The 18,147-nt window shown below is 43.7% G+C and overlaps 1 protein-coding gene across 1 annotated transcript in view; it reads right to left on the bottom strand.

Annotated features, from left to right (window-relative positions):
• Positions 1-14,517, bottom strand: part of LOC124028053 (CSC1-like protein 2) — a gene marked incomplete at its 3' end in the record, with an annotated part of 35,779 nt that extends 21,262 nt beyond the window's left edge. The window contains exon 1 of the mRNA XM_046340221.1: positions 14,468-14,517. The remainder of the gene's footprint in view (positions 1-14,467) is intronic.
• Positions 14,518-18,147: the final 3,630 nt, after the last annotated feature.

Here is an 18,147-nt window from a genome sequence, read left to right as displayed (position 1 = left end):
CTGGACAGACTATAGATGACTGGACAGACTATAGATGACTGGACAGACTATAGGTGACTGGACAGACTATAGGTGACTGGACAGACTATAGATGACTGGACAGGGTGGACAGACTATAGATGACTGGACAGACTATAGATGACTGGACAGACTATAGATGACTGGACAGACTATAGATGACTGGACAGGGTGAACAGACTATAGATGTCTGGACAGACTATAGATGACTGGACAGACTATAGATGACTGGACAGACTATAGATGACTGGACAGACTATAGATGACTGGACAGACTATAGATGACTGGACAGGGTGAACAGACTATAGATGTCTGGACAGACTATAGATGACTGGACAGACTATAGATGACTGGACAGACTATAGATGACTGGACAGACTATAGATGACTGGACAGACTATAGATGACTGGACAGGGTGAACCGACTATAGATGTCTGGACAGACTATAGATGTCTGGACAGACTATAGATGACTGGACAGACTATAGATGACTGGACAGACTATAGATGACTGGACAGACTATAGATGACTGGACAGACTATAGATGACTGGACAGACTATAGATGACTGGACAGACTATAGATGACTGGACAGACTATAGATGACTGGACAGACTATAGATGACTGGACAGACTATAGATGACTGGACAGACTATAGATGACTGGACAGACTATAGATGACTGGACAGACTATAGATGAGTGGACAGACTATAGATGACTGGACAGACTATAGATGAGTGGACAGGGTGAACAGACTATAGATGACTGGACAGACTATAGATGACTGGACAGACTATAGATGACTGGACAGGGTGGACAGGCTATAGATGACTGGACAGACTATAGATGACTGGACAGAGTGAACAGACTATAGATGACTGGACAGACTATAGATGACTGGACAGACTATAGATGACTGGACAGGGTGGACAGGCTATAGATGACTGGACAGACTATAGATGACTGGACAGACTATAGATGACTGGACAGGGTGGACAGACTATAGATGACTGGACAGACTATAGATGACTGGACAGGGTGGACAGACTATAGATGACTGGACAGGGTGGACAGACTATAGATGACTGGACAGGGTGAACAGACTATAGATGACTGGACAGGGTGGACAGGCTATAGATGACTGGACAGACTATAGATGACTGGACAGAGTGAACAGACTATAGATGACTGGACAGACTATAGATGACTGGACAGACTATAGATGACTGGACAGGGTGGACAGGCTATAGATGACTGGACAGGGTGGACAGACTATAGATGACTGGACAGACTATAGATGACTGGACAGACTATAGATGACTGGACAGACTATAGATGACTGGACAGACTATAGATGACTGGACAGACTATAGATGACTGGACAGACTATAGATGACTGGACAGACTATAGATGACTGGACAGACTATAGATGACTGGACAGACTATAGATGACTGGACAGACTATAGATGACTGGACAGACTATAGATGACTGTCCTTCTGTAGCTCAGTTGGTAGAGCATGGCGCTTGTAACGCCAGGGTAGTGCGTTCGATCCCCGGGACCACCCATACGTAGAATGTATGCACACATGACTGTAAGTCGCTTTGGATAAAAGCGTCTGCTAAATGGCATATATTATTATTATTATTATATATTATGACTGGACAGACTATAGATGACTGGACAGACTATAGATGACTGGACAGACTATAGATGACTGGACAGACTATAGATGACTGGACAGACTATAGATGACTGGACAGGGTGGACAGACTATAGATGACTGGACAGATTATAGATGACTGGACAGACTATAGATGTCTGGACAGACTATAGATGTCTGGACAGACTATAGATGTCTGGACAGACTATAGATGTCTGGACAGGGTGAACCAACTATAGATGACTGGACAGACTATAGATGACTGGACAGACTATAGATGACTGGACAGACTATAGATGACTGGACAGACTATAGATGACTGGACAGGGTGGACAGACTATAGATGACTGGACAGACTATAGATGACTGGACAGACTATAGATGACTGGACAGACTATAGATGACTGGACAGACTATAGATGTCTGGACAGGGGTGAACCAACTATAGATGACTGGACAGACTATAGATGACTGGACAGGGTGGACAGACTATAGATGACTGGACAGACTATAGATGACTGGACAGACTATAGATGACTGGACAGACTATAGATGACTGGACAGACTATAGATGACTGGACAGGGTGGACAGACTATAGATGACTGGACAGACTATAGATGACTGGACAGACTATAGATGACTGGACAGACTATAGATGTCTGGACAGGGTGAACCAACTATAGATGACTAGACAGACTATAGATGACTGGACAGGGTGGACAGACTATAGATGACTGGACAGACTATAGATGACTGGACAAACTATAGATGACTGGACAGACTATAGATGACTGGACAGACTATAGATGACTGGACAGACTATAGATGACTGGACAGACTATAGATGACTGGACAGGGTGGACAGACTATAGATGACTGGACAGATTATAGATGACTGGACAGATTATAGATGACTGGACAGACTATAGATGTCTGGACAGGGTGAACCAACTATAGATGACTGGACAGACTATAGATGACTGGACAGACTATAGATGACTGGACAGGGTGGACAGACTATAGATGACTGGACAGACTATAGATGTCTGGACAGGGTGAACCAACTATAGATGACTGGACAGACTATAGATGACTGGACAGGGTGGACAGACTATAGATGACTGGACAGACTATAGATGACTGGACAGACTATAGATGACTGGACAGACTATAGATGACTGGACAGACTATAGATGACTGGACAGACTATAGATGTCTGGACAGGGTGAACCAACTATAGATGACTGGACAGACTATAGATGACTGGACAGACTATAGATGACTGGACAGGGTGGACAGACTATAGATGACTGGACAGATTATAGATGACTGGACAGATTATAGATGACTGGACAGACTATAGATGTCTGGACAGGGTGAACCAACTATAGATGACTGGACAGACTATAGATGACTGGACAGACTATAGATGACTGGACAGACTATAGATGACTGGACAGACTATAGATGACTGGACAGACTATAGATGACTGGACAGGGTGGACAGACTATAGATGACTGGACAGACTATAGATGACTGGACAGGGTGGACAGACTATAGATGTCTGGACAGACTATAGATGACTGGACAGACTATAGATGACTGGACAGACTATAGATGACTGGACAGACTATAGATGACTGGACAGGGTGGACAGACTATAGATGACTGGACAGACTATAGATGACTGGACAGACTATAGATGTCTGGACAGGGTGAACCAACTATAGATGACTGGACAGACTATAGATGACTGGACAGGGTGGACAGACTATAGATGACTGGACAGACTATAGATGACTGGACAGACTATAGATGACTGGACAGACTATAGATGACTGGACAGACTATAGATGTCTGGACAGGGTGAACCAACTATAGATGACTGGCCAGACTATAGATGTCTGGACAGGGTGAACCAACTATAGATGACTGGACAGGGTGGACAGACTATAGATGACTGGACAGACTATAGATGACTGGACAGACTATAGATGACTGGACAGACTATAGATGACTGGACAGACTATAGATGACTGGACAGGGTGAACAGACTATAGATGACTGGACAGGGTGGACAGACTATAGATGACTGGACAGACTATAGATGACTGGACAGACTATAGATGTCTGGACAGACTATAGATGACTGGACAGACTATAGATGACTGGACAGGGTGGACAGACTATAGATGACTGGACAGACTATAGATGACTGGACAGACTATAGATGTCTGGACAGGGTGAACCAACTATAGATGACTGGACAGACTATAGATGACTGGACAGGGTGGACAGACTATAGATGACTGGACAGACTATAGATGACTGGACAGACTATAGATGACTGGACAGACTATAGATGACTGGACAGACTATAGATGTCTGGACAGGGTGAACCAACTATAGATGACTGGCCAGACTATAGATGTCTGGACAGGTGAACCAACTATAGATGACTGGACAGGGTGGACAGACTATAGATGACTGGACAGACTATAGATGACTGGACAGACTATAGATGACTGGACAGACTATAGATGACTGGACAGGGTGAACAGACTATAGATGACTGGACAGGGTGGACAGACTATAGATGACTGGACAGACTATAGATGACTGGACAGACTATAGATGACTGGACAGGGTGGTCAGACTATAGATGACTGGACAGACTATAGATGACTGGACAGACTATAGATGACTGGACAGACTATAGATGACTGGACAGACTATAGATGACTGGACAGGGTGGACAGGCTATAGATGACTGGACAGACTATAGATGACTGGACAGACTATAGATGACTGGACAGGGTGGACAGACTATAGATGACTGGAAAGGGTGGACAGACTATAGATGACTGGACAGAGTGAACAGACTATAGATGACTGGACAGACTATAGATGACTGGACAGAGTGAACAGACTATAGATGACTGGACAGACTATAGATGACTGGACAGACTATAGATGACTGGACAGACTATAGATGACTGGACAGACTATAGATGACTGGACAGGGTGGACAGACTATAGATGACTGGACAGACTATAGATGACTGGACAGGGTGGACAGGCTATAGATGACTGGACAGACTATAGATGACTGGACAGACTATAGATGACTGGACAGGGTGAACAGACTATAGATGACTGGACAGACTATAGATGACTGGACAGACTATAGATGACTGGACAGACTATAGATGACTGGACAGACTATAGATGACTGGACAGACTATAGATGACTGGACAGACTATAGATGACTGGACAGACTATAGATGACTGGACAGGATGGACAGACTATAGATGACTGGACAGACTATAGATGACTGGACAGACTATAGATGACTGGACAGACTATAGATGACTGGACAGACTATAGATGACTGGACAGACTATAGATGACTGGACAGACTATAGATGACTGGACAGACTATAGATGACTGGACAGGGTGAACAGACTATAGACGACTGGACAGACTATAGATGACTGGACAGACTATAGATGACTGGACAGACTATAGATGACTGGACAGACTATAGATGACTGGACAGACTATAGATGACTGGACAGACTATAGATGACTGGACAGACTATAGATGACTGGACAGACTATAGATGACTGGACAGACTATAGATGACTGGACAGACTATAGATGACTGGACAGACTATAGATGTCTGGACAGGGTGAACCAACTATAGATGACTGGACAGACTATAGATGACTGGACAGGGTGGACAGACTATAGATGACTGGACAGACTATAGATGACTGGACAGACTATAGATGTCTGGACAGGGTGAACCAACTATAGATGACTGGCCAGACTATAGATGTCTGGACAGGGTGAACCAACTATAGATGACTGGACAGGGTGGACAGACTATAGATGACTGGACAGACTATAGATGACTGGACAGGGTGAACCAACTATAGATGACTGGACAGACTATAGATGACTGGACAGGGTGGACAGACTATAGATGACTGGACAGACTATAGATGACTGGACAGGGTGAACCAACTATAGATGACTGGACAGACTATAGATGACTGGACAGGGTGGACAGACTATAGATGACTGGACAGACTATAGATGACTGGAAAGGGTGAACAGACTATAGATCATTTCTTCACAGGTTAGATTTAATTATTAATCATTTCAATGTTGCTTGAGTTTTTTTTTTTTTTTTTTTAAACCAACTCGAACCACCCGCGGGCCATACTGAGCGGGCTCACGGGCCAGTCTGAACGGGCTCACGGGCCAGTCTGAACGGGCCAGTCTTGAGTTTGACACATCATCTAGCCTACATCTTCCTCCTGAACTATAGAACAGGTTAACTCTGCAAGTTCAGACCCATCTACAGAACTGAATGGAAGCAACAGCATCTTTCCTAAGAAATCAATGACTCACATGAAGAAAAACAAGCATACTTACACATGCTTATCAGAACTGACAGTCATTATCAGTCTAGGATGTTCAAAATGGCACCCTATTCCCTACATAGTGCACTAGGGCCCATAAGGTTCTGGTCAGAAGTAGTGCACTATGTAGGACATAGGGTCCCATTTGGGACTGGTTAGATTTTCCCATATTCCCATCTAGACTTCTTAGAACAAACAAACCTTCGGTCTGCACTTCGACTCGTCAAATGGATGGCTGTCACTCTAGTCCACACACAGAGCGTACGGAGAGCATAGCTCAGGGTTTAGTGTGTGGTAACCTTGACTCAAAACAGTCAAAAAACACACACAAAAAAACTGTGTCTAAGTCAGAGAGAAAACACAGCAGTATCAGACTGTCCAACCTACACTACAGTATCGGATGCACAACTTCCACACTGACTCAGTTTTCAGAGGATCTCCATGATCTTTTTTCCATACTTTATATCTCGTTTTAGTCGGTTAAATTTACCCCCCCCCCCAAAAAGGTAGTCATGCTAAATGAACACAGGGGCAGCACTGTACTGACTACATGACAGTACCAGCTGTAATTAGAGATGTATAGAAACCCTGGGTTGATGATGCTATGTATTGGCCAATGAGAGGCTTTGAAGCCACAGGTCGGCCATACTGGCACTAACCAGAAGAAGCAGTCCTCCATAGGAATTCTACAGCATTTCAATTCAAATGGACTCATTTAAGTATTTTTTGTTGTATTGAGGATCAGCAACATTAGTAGTATTTATTGGGATCTCCACTACTCTTCCTGGGGTCAAACAGGAAACAAAAACGACAGATAAAATACATAATATGATAACGCAACATCACATAATCTCCTGGCTCTTCCTCTGCCTTCAGAAACAGCCTCTAGCCTTCCAGAAACAGCCTCTAGCCTTCAGAAACAGCCTTCAGAAACAGCCTCAGCCTCTGCTTCCAGCCTCTGCCCTCAGAAACAGCCTCTAGCCTTCAGAAACAGCCTCTAGCCTTCAGAAACAGCCTCCTAGCCTTCAGAAACAGCCTTCAGAAACAGGCCCAGCCTTCAGAAACAGCCTTCAGAAACAGGCCCAGCCTTCAGAAACAGGCCCAGCCTTCAGAAACAGGCCCAGCCTCCAGAAACAGGCCCAGCCTCCAGAAACAGGCCCAGCCTCCAGAAACAGGCCCAGCCTCCAGAAACAGGCCCAGCCTCCAGAAACAGGCCCAGCCTCCAGAAACAGGCCCAGCCTCCAGAAACAGCCTCAGCCTCCAGAAACAGGCCCAGCCTCCAGAAACAAGCCTCAGCCTCCAGAAACAGCCTCAGCCTCCAGAAACAGGCTCTGGGTCCTGTCCTGTGAGCAGTTCCAGCACCTACAAGCCAAGGATTCGGTCAAGGTCAGCCACCTATGTAAACTTCCGACTTAGCCAAATATGTTTAAAAACTCAGTTTCACAATTCCTGACATGTAATCCTCGTATTCCCTGTTTAAGGTCAGTTAGGATCACCACTTTATTTTAAGAATGTGAAATGTCAGAATAATAGTAGAGAGAATTATTTATTTCAGGTTTTATTTCTTTCATCACATTCCCAGTGGGTCAGAAGTTTACATAAACTCAATTAGTATTCGGTAGCGTTGCCTTTAAATTGTTTAACTTGGGTCAAACGTGTCGGCTAGCCTTCCAAAAGCTTTCCACAATCAGTTGGGTGTAATGGAGTCAGGTTTGTAGGCCTCCTTGCTCACACATGCTATTTCACTTCTGTCCACAAATGTTCTATAGGATTGAGGTCAGGGCTTTGTGATGGCCACTCCAATACCTTGACTTTGTTGTCCGTAAGCCATTTTGCCACAACTTTGGAAGTATGCTTGGGGTAATTGTCCATTTGGAAACCCATTTGCAGCCAAGCTTTAACTTCCTGACTGATGTCTTGAGATGTTGCTTCAATATATCCACATAATTTTCCTGCCTCATGAAGCCATCTATTTTGTGAAGTGCACCAGACCCTCCTGCAGGAAAGCACCCCACAACATGATGCTGCCACCCCTCGTGCTTCACGGTTGGGATGGTGTTCTTCGGCTTGCAAGCCTCCCCTTTCTCCTCCAAACATAACAATGGTCATTATGGCCAAACAGTTCTATTTTGTTTCATCAGACCAGAGGACAATTCTCCAAAAAGTATGATATTTGTCCCCATGTGCAGTTGCAAACCGTAGTCTGGATGTTTTATGATGGTTTTGGAGCAGTGGCTTCTTCCTTGTTGAGCGGCCTTTCAGGTTATGTCGATATAGGACTCGTTCTACTGTGGATATAGATACTTTTGTACCTGTTTCTCCAGCATCTTCACAAGGTCCTTTGCTGTTGTTCTGGGATTGATTTGCACTTTTTGCACCAAAGTACGTTCATCTCTAGGAGACAGAATGTGTCTCCTTCCTGAAAACGTATAATGGCTGCGTGGTCCCATGGAGTTTATACTTGCATACTATTGTTTGTACAGATGAACGTGGTACCTTCAGACATTTAGAAATTGCTCCCAAGGATGAACCAGACTTGTGGAGGTCTACAATGTTTTTCTGAGGTCTTGGCTGATTTATTTTGATTTTCCCATGATGTCAAGCAAAGAGGCACTGAGTTTGAAGGTAGGCCTTGAAATACATCCACAGGTACACCTCCAATTGACTCAAATGATGTCAATTAGCCAATCAGAAGCTTCTAAAGCCATGACATCCTTTTCTGAATTTTTCCAAGCTGTTTTTCTTTTTACCTTTGTCAGCTCTGGGATTTGATCTTGCAACCTTTCGGTTACTATTCCAATGCTCTAACCACTAGGCTACCTGCCACTAGGCTACCTGCCGCCTCTAACCACTAGGCTACCTGCCGCCTCTAACCACTAGGCTACCTGCCGCCTCTAACCACTAGGCTACCTGCCGCCTCCTCAGCACTAGGCTACCTGCCGCCTCTAACCACTAGGCTACCTGCCGCCTCTAACCACTAGGCTACCTGCCGCCTCTAACCACTAGGCTACCTGCCGCCTCTAACCACTAGGCTACCTGCCTCCTCTAACCACTAGGCTACCTGCCTCCTCTAACCACTAGGCTACCTGCCTCCTCTAACCACTAGGCTACCTGCCTCCCCTAACCACTAGGCTACCTGCCTCCTCTAACCACTAGGCTACCTGCCTCCTCTAACCACTAGGCTACCTGCCTCCTCTAACCACTAGGCTACCTGCCTCCTCTAACCACTAGGCTACCTGCCTCCTCTAACCACTAGGCTACCTGCCTCCTCTAACCACTAGGCTACCTGCCTCCTCTAACCACTAGGCTACCTGCCTCCTCTAACCACTAGGCTACCTGCCTCCTCTAACCACTAGGCTACCTGCCTCCTCTAACCACTAGGCTACCTGCCTCCTCTAACCACTAGGCTACCTGCCTCCTCTAACCACTAGGCTACCTGCCTCCTCTAACCACTAGGCTACCTGCCGCCCCAAAGACAGTGTGGTTCAGACACGGTTAAGGACTAGGTCTTCCTACTAATCAGGCTGTGTGTCGTTTTAACGTATGTTTGGTGTGGACCCCAGGAAAAGTAGCTGATCCTGAACAGGGAACCAAATAAAGACCAAAAATACACGTGCTTAATTAAGTCATTTTGTGTTTTGAGCCGAATTCACGGTCAGACCCGGGAGGCACGCCCAGTTCCAAATCAATACGCCCTCATCCACCCGGGAGGTAAGCCCAGTTCCTAATCAATACGTCCTCATCCACCCGGGAGGTAAGCCCAGTTCCAAATAAATACGCCCTCATCCACCCGGAAGGTAAGCCCAGTTCCTAATCAATACGTCCTCATCCACCCGGGAGGTAAGCCCAGTTCCTAATCAATACGTCCTCATCCACCCAGGAGGTAAGCCCAGTTCCAAATCAATACGTCCTCATCCACCCCGACCAACCAGCTTAAATGTGTTTTTTTTGTTGTCTTATATAACCAAACGTAACATATCACACTAATTTGAGTGTCCCAGAATTTACGTTTACTACGTTCCATCTTGGTCTATGACACCAGGATGGTCAGATTTACTCAGGAGGCACACAATGCAGCTCAGGCATAGTGTGACGGATGTGAAACGGCTAGCTTAGTTAGCGGTGGTGCGCGCTAAATAGCGTTTCAATCAGTGACGTCACTTTGCTCTGAGACCTTGAAGTAGGGGTTCCCTTGCTCTGCAAGGGCCGCGGATTTTGTGGAGCGATGGGTAACGATGCTTCGAGGGGTGACTGTTGTTGATGTGTGCAGAGGGTCCCTGGTTCGCGCCCGGGTATGGGCGAGGGGACGGTCTAAAGTTATACTGTTACAATAGCATGTAGGCCTACTGCTTCTCGTGTGTCATGTTTTTCACTCAGGTTGTCCGAACCGGACCTCCCCATTCCGAATGGTTCTGTATGAACACCCTGACTATTTACTTCACCTCAACTAAACACAGTCACCCTCCTAGACATGAGCCGTCTTCAGTCAGTCAGTCAGTGTATCTCTATACAAACGGTTTCTGTACTGTAGGCTAGGTCAGGACACTAACTGAGCTACCGTCACCTATCCCTGATGCAGCCGGTTGCTAGGACACCACGGTTCCGTCACACCAAACAAAACAAACAGAAGGCGAATGAGGCTGAACATCACAGGCTCAGCCTTAGTTCAACTCTAGACTAGGTGCACGGAGGCAGGATAATGAGGCTGAACATCACAGACTTAGCCTTGGTTCAACTCTAGACTAGGTGCATGGAAAGGCAGGATAATGAGGCTGAACATCACAGACTTAGCACTTGGTTCAACTCTAGACTAGGTGCATGGAGGCAGGATAATGAGGTTGAACATCACATGCTCAGCCTTAGTTCAACTCTAGACTAGGTGCATGGAGGCAGGATAATGAGGCTGAACATCACAGGCTAAGCCTTAGTTCAACTCTAGACTAGGTGCATGGAGGCAGGATAATGTGGCTTAACATCACAGGCTAAGCACTTGGTTCAACTCTAGAGAAGGCCAGCAGCATACCACCCTGCTTTCACTCTGATGGAACCAGGTTTCAGCTGCTGAGCAATGCTGACGTCCTTCCTCCCAGAGAGGTGAAAGCCATCCCGGACTGGACATAACCAAACAATGAAAAGGCCTCGGACATTACATGTCCTGCTTCAAAGGAGCAGGACAGAAATATGCTCTCGGGCGAAATTCCTGTTTCATATCATAACCTGAACCAAAGTTCCTCAAAAGGATCCAATGATATAGGCCGAAACAGTGTTTTTCACGTAAACCTTTGTGTTTTAAGGTTTTACCTAAAGTGTAGCCTACTATGATTAGCACTTGAAGTTAATGTCTCGCTTTAAATGGACGTGCATCTTATAAAACGGCTTCACAAACACTAGATAAATGTGTTACAAATCTATAAACTGTATGCATGCTTTATAAAGGGTTCATAAATGTGACATAACGACTATGTCAAATGTGACAAACCTGTGTTTTATTAGCGACAAGTGTGGCTTAATAAAAGAGGCCTTATAAATCACATTGAACATGGAGGCTTCACAAAGCATTTATAACCCATCATGCATCTTGATAGAGCATTACAACGCCAGGATATTGGGGTTTTGAATCCTAGGACCATCCATAATTAAAAACGTATTCACAAGCTAAGTCACTTTGGATAAAAGCGTCTGCTAAAATGTGATGTATTATATTTCACTAAAACATTTATAGGATGCCACAACCTCTTTTCCCTCTTGGATGCATAGTCAATATTGGACTTGACCCAACTTTCCCCAAAATGCAGGATGACACGGTATAGTGCAGTCATGCACAGCCAAAAATAATGTTAGGGGCATTTAAATCAGTTTACACGTTTTACTTTTTTTTTTTTTACACAAAAATTCAGTTTTGGTTTAGTTTTCCAAGTTCTGAATTTCCCCCAGGTTTCACACTACTAAAATAAATTTTAAAAAAATGCTGGATTTTCTCACAACAATGCATTAAAACAAATCAGGGGATTCTTTTTTAGGTCTGGAAAGATCTAAGAAACCATTTGAGGTGTAATTATTATTTCACCAAGTTATTATTTCTAAATTTCAGCTATAATAATACAAATAATTTAAATGTTTTTCTACAATAAAATCAGAATAAACAAAAAAATAAAATCACAAATCGGTCGAACTCTAGACATAACCCATTTCACCTCAGGGCCAAGGCACGAGAAACAATCCTGTATTGATAAAATATTAAACCATTTGTCTTTTGCATAGAACTGTGGGCTGTAGACTGCATTTACTTCAACATGTTTTTTTCAATAGACGATCGATCTTGCAGAATGCACGGCCAGTGTTTGGCACTCGTTATAGGCGGTGGGCTGTCACTGCAGACAAGAGTCCGCCCACACCTTTACAGAAATCTTATCAAATGGGCCATCTCTCTTTATAGCCCAGTTTCAACATTTCCAAATCATACAGCAAACGAGGGCGTTTCTGTTACCATAAAAAGGTGAATGGATGCTGTTTACTAAGCAGGGGTGCAGCACTCATTCAGGAGAGCACAAATATAATATGGCCCTGATTTATCAATGAAAACATTGCACACGCGTTCCGTACATCAGTTTGATAAATCCCATATGCGGCGCACACAAATCCTACAATCTCCAGTTATGCCAAAACGGTTGATAAATGACGACGACTGGGTCTTTATGAATGGATCTTTGCACCAAAAGGTATCTTAGCAACAGCCGGCCTGCTCCTGATGCAGCCACTGGTGGTAAAGGAGTCAGGAGGGACAGTCCACAATAACAAGTGACTACTAGTGTCAACCAGTGTGGCCTATTTAGTATAATACTACTCACCAGAGCCCTGGAGAACATTGCATTGGGCACCATTTGGAAAATTAACCATAAACTCGGTGTTCTGTACAGAAATGAGTGTTTTGATTAACCTTCAGAACAAAGCTAGGCCGTCTTAAAAGATACGCTTGGTGTATATAATCTACTTTCACTAACAGCCACAGTGTGTGTGTGTGTGTGTGTGTGTGCGCACTTTTGTGTCCCATCAATATTTGACCAAAGCCAGTCACCAAACCCCAGACAGAGGCCATCTCCTTATTCATCCTCTCTGTATAAGAGCTGTCATTGTCACTGGACGTTTCAAAGGAGCAGTGCTTTCAGTAGCTCAGTTGGTAGCTCAGTTGGTAGAGCATGGCGCTTATACTTGTAAGAGTAGTGGTGATTTACAGAGTAATTGGGTTCGATCCCAGGGACCACCCATATGTAGAATGTATGCACACTTGACTGTAGAGTAAGCTTTGGATAAAAGCGTCTGCTAAATAAGCATATATTATTATTATATATTCAGTAGCTCTGGCGTTAGTCATTGTCACTGGACGTTTCAAAGGAGCAGTGCTTTCAGTAGCTCTGGCGTTAGTGAAATTAATGCTCAGCATTATCAAGACGCACTGGACCAGAGCCATTGGTTTCATTTATGAAGTGTACTACTAAACTACTCCCAGTCCCCAGCAAGCCCTCCTTAACCAGAGAGCATTCCCATAGCATGAGCAGCAGCCTGGCGATTTCTCTTTCACTGTAGGGGAAACACTTACGAAACTGTCACAGAAAACTGCAGAATAGGCCCTATGCAATGATTAATGAAACGCATTGTGGTTGCAGCACACGATGAAACCGATGTCCGAACATAAGGAGTAGGTCAAGCCAGCTCTTATCATCATCACTAATATGTGGATGATCCATTTCCCCCCACTAAAAAAAATGAATCCTATAGGATTTGGGTTGTTGAGCACAGCTAAAGAAATTACACCGATTTACTGCACATGACATTAAATCATGAGCAGTCCTGCCTATTTCTCTCAAAAGTAACGTTAGTGAACATAATAATAATAAATAAGCTAAGTAGTGTAACTCGATAAAATTGAGCCGTTCATCTAAAGACACTAAAACGTTAGCATGCTAACGTCTGTCTGAATTGAACCGACAATAGCAGTTAGCCAGTTAGCATGCTTGCGTCTGTCCAGTTGGACTGACAATAGCAGTTAGCCAGTTAGCATGCTAACGTCTGTCCAAGTTGAACCGACAATAGCAGTTAGCCAGTTAGCATGCTAACGTCTGTCCAGTTAGACCGACAATAGCAGTTAGCCAGTTAGCATGCTAACGTCTGTCAGTTGAACCGACAACCTTGAGTTAGCCAGTTAGCATGCTAACGTTAGCTATTTTTTTAAATGACGTTTATTTTTTAAATGACAGTTTAGCTACGTCGTGTTAGTTAACTAAATCGTTTTGTTTTACTATCTAAGTACGATACCTAACTAGTTGGGTAGCATAGCGATGGTTTACCTGCTATTTGATACGCAGTGGCTTTTCCCAAGCCAACCAAGAAGACAGGCAAGCTCACACACACACACACACACACCTCGATCCAAAACGAACAAAAACACTTCGTATTATATCCAGGTCTTGAATAAAATCCCCAGACAATGAAATAGTCCCGTAAAGCAAAAACAAAACCCAAAACAACAGGATAAATAGGAGTTAAGCAGCCCTGGAGACAATCAGAGGCGGCAGGAACCTAACGTGGCGTCGGATCGGATGATGCGAGGGAGTACCCGTCGAAATGAACAAGGGCGTACCAAGAGCATAGAAATAGGAGACATAGAACAGATACATAGACGTATGTTCCTCTCTCAAACCAGGCCGTTTTATGACAAATATCCCTTTTTAGTTGAGTAATCAATCAACGAACGTACACGCTCTTATCAGATTTTATTTATTTAAATGCGCCCATTTCCGGTGCGCATTTGGTCCTAAAATATGTTTGCTAATCTTGGGGTCGCTTTTTGATGACGTACTTCACGTTGGTATGGTGCGTTCTTGAAAAGTAGTAGAGGGCAACTGGCCACCCCCTAAAGGACAATGTCTAATTGCTGACACAAGAAAGCAACGTTTAGAGAAAAAAAATGGTTTGTAGATCAACTATAAAGGGATATAAATTGCTACAGTTTTACACTTAAGTATTTAAATAAATGTTTTAGAAAAGGTGCATTTATGTTTTCTCCATACAATCCACAATGTATAATTCAAGATTTTAAATCCCAGTAGTCTTTAAAATTACAGGAGAAAAAAATGTTTTCAATAGTTGTTTTTAATTCATAAATATTCATTAGAACATAACTAATACAACTGGAATATAACATTGAATAACTAAAAACTTAATTCAGTGTAACATTGATGTGGCAACTCTTATGCTCTGCTATTGCATGATTCTAATTTGCAAATAGGCCACAAATATTCCATCCCTATTAAATTGGCGCACAACTCGGGCCCACCTCCTGTACCGCTCACACCTAATCCAGTCCCCCATGTGACTGAAAATAGGGGCAGAAATACCAATTTGAAAAGCACTCTTAAAAACGCAGCTAGCTAAATGCCATAAAATGCTGTGTAAAATAGCTAAAAGGCAATAAAGTAACACTAACTGTATAGCTATCAGTGACTAGTGAAACATTTACAACTGCAATTCACTTTCTTGCCTTTACTAATGTATTTACCTCAGACAATCTGGTAGAAAGATTGCTAACCAAACCTCTAGCAACTTATGCTAATTAGTTAGCATTTCCTGCTATTGAAGATTGAATTCTTTGAATTCTTTGGAGACCTGAAAAATGGCTGTGCAGCAAACGCTCTCATCCAACCTGAGGTTGAGAAGAATGGGAGAAACTCCCCAAATACAGGTGTGCCAAGCATGTAGCGTCACACCTCAAAATACAGAGTAAAGGGTCTGAATACTTTAGAAATAATTAGAAATAATATATTTGTTACTGTTTTGCTCTGTCATTCTGGGGTGTGTGAGAAAGGATGAGGGGCAGGATAATTTGGCATTTTAGATTAAGGCTGTTATTATTATATTGTTGTGTAACCAAACAAAATGTGTAAAAAGTCAAGAGGTCTGAAAACTTACCAAAGGCACTGTTTTTTATTTTAATTAGATAAATCTACAAACATATGAGCAAGAGTCGCTCTGGATATGACGTCTGCTAAATGACTTAAATGTAAATGTAAAACATTCGCAGCCGGGTAAAAATGTTCAGATGTTCATCACAGCTTCGTACACAGCGCCTATGGTGTAAACTACTGTGCATACATCTCACAGGTAGGACTGTAGAGATCTGCCGCATCTAGCTCTGTATGGTACACATAATTAGGTAGTTAAATCCGAATGAATGCAATATACGTGGGCAAACAAAGTGGCCAAATTCATTATTTTATATCCTTTCTTGAGAAACATTTACTTTACGTGTGGGGAATGTGGATAACTTCCGGGCTGTATTCATTAGTCGGACAGTGGTAAACAAAAAAACGAGTTTTAATTGGACACATTCAGGTTAGGTCCCCGCCCAGCGTCGTTCTGTTTGGTTTCTAGTGTATTCACCCCAGGGGCGTATCCCTTACCCCGATTCGGTCGCGAAACGGAGAGGAACTGACGGAAATGTGGCCAATATAAACTCCCGTTTTAGTAGCAAAACGGGAACTGTTTGGACTCGTGATGACACCCAAGGTATTATGCAGGCTGTCGGTAATAGTGTGATAAAGTGCGCTAGACCACCCGAGAGGTGGGGGGGTGGGGCAATTACTGGATGCGCAGAGTAGTGTAACAGTATAACATCCGTTACAGTAGCATGATGCTGCCATCACATTTGTTTGACCGGTGTTAAAGGATAGGACACCACACAGAGCAAACAATTATCTTTATTAAATACCCAACTTCACAAGACTGCGTGCATGACATGCTAAGTGACCTAAATTCCTGCAGTCTCTGTAACCCAATCAGAAGTGCTGCAATGACCTGAAGGCCTAACCTGCTAAGCGTGATAACGCGCTTAAGTGACACTACACACGCGCGCGAGGTTTACAATGAAGGAGAACTGAACATCTAAGGTGATACTATTACTTCACTGCAAACCGGGCCTAGCCCAATGAAACGCCATTGAACAAACATGCAAATTCACCGACTGCACACAGGGGCATCATAGCCTACGACACAGTCCAGAGACCCACACATGCCAGAGCCATAGACCCCCCCACCGACCTATGAAGTCTGTAATCCCCGTTCTGTTCACCACAGAACCCAAGCTGTATTTTTTTAAATGACACATTGTAAAAACATTTAAACAAGACTAGGCCAAAGAAAGAGGACATATACATAACATTGAACGTTTTAAAAAACGTATCTCTCCCAGCTGACGGGACCGATGGGGGTGTGGGTGAGTGTAACGCGGATACTTGCAAAGCCTACAAGCTCAACGTTCATTCTGAACAGCACCCCTCGCCAAGACCTGCCTGCACGCTCGGCTCTACCTCATGGTCAGCTTCTCAGAGTCTTGCGCGCAAATTAGTTCATGATTTAGTTTACATCCTCCCTTTCAAGCTGTCCGACAGCTTCATCACAATAGTACGGATGCTGGCTGGCTTTTATAGCTGTCACCAACACTAATGCGGTGTTTGGAAGGTAGTAATTACTAGTTGGATACGTTCATGTGCGTCGAATTTATTGAGAAAGGCCGGTTGGCTAATGGCCAACAAGCTGACTCAACCATGAACTGAATGTACAGCTATCATGCTTGTAAACAAATTATAGTGTTCACAAATCACATCAACAGATGGCTTTTAAACATGTGTTGTTGTTGTTACATTTAACTGCTGAAAGTGCTATAATCAAAGTCATTTCCTTAGTAGGTGATCAGGTCCAAATGCTATTATTGAGGTCATTAAGGCTCCCGCGTGGCACAGTGGTCTAAGGCACTGCATCTCGGTGCTAAAGGCGTCATTACAGACCCTGGTTTGATTCCGGTCTGTATCACAGCCAGCTCGTCCGGGTTAGGCCATCATTGTAAAAATAAGAATTTGTTCTTAACGGACTTCGTTAGTTAAATGAAATCAAAATCAAATAAATCTTTCGGTGACGTCGAAATGTTATTGGGGTCATTTCCTTAGTGGGTGATGTCAGAGGTCAGCATATG

The sequence above is a fragment of the Oncorhynchus gorbuscha genome, unplaced genomic scaffold (genome assembly GCF_021184085.1).
Source record: "Oncorhynchus gorbuscha isolate QuinsamMale2020 ecotype Even-year unplaced genomic scaffold, OgorEven_v1.0 Un_scaffold_3698, whole genome shotgun sequence".
NCBI classification, from domain to species: domain Eukaryota; kingdom Metazoa; phylum Chordata; class Actinopteri; order Salmoniformes; family Salmonidae; genus Oncorhynchus; species Oncorhynchus gorbuscha.
Note: the sequence above shows the minus strand (reverse complement) of the source record. Positions and strands in the feature narration are given on the sequence as shown.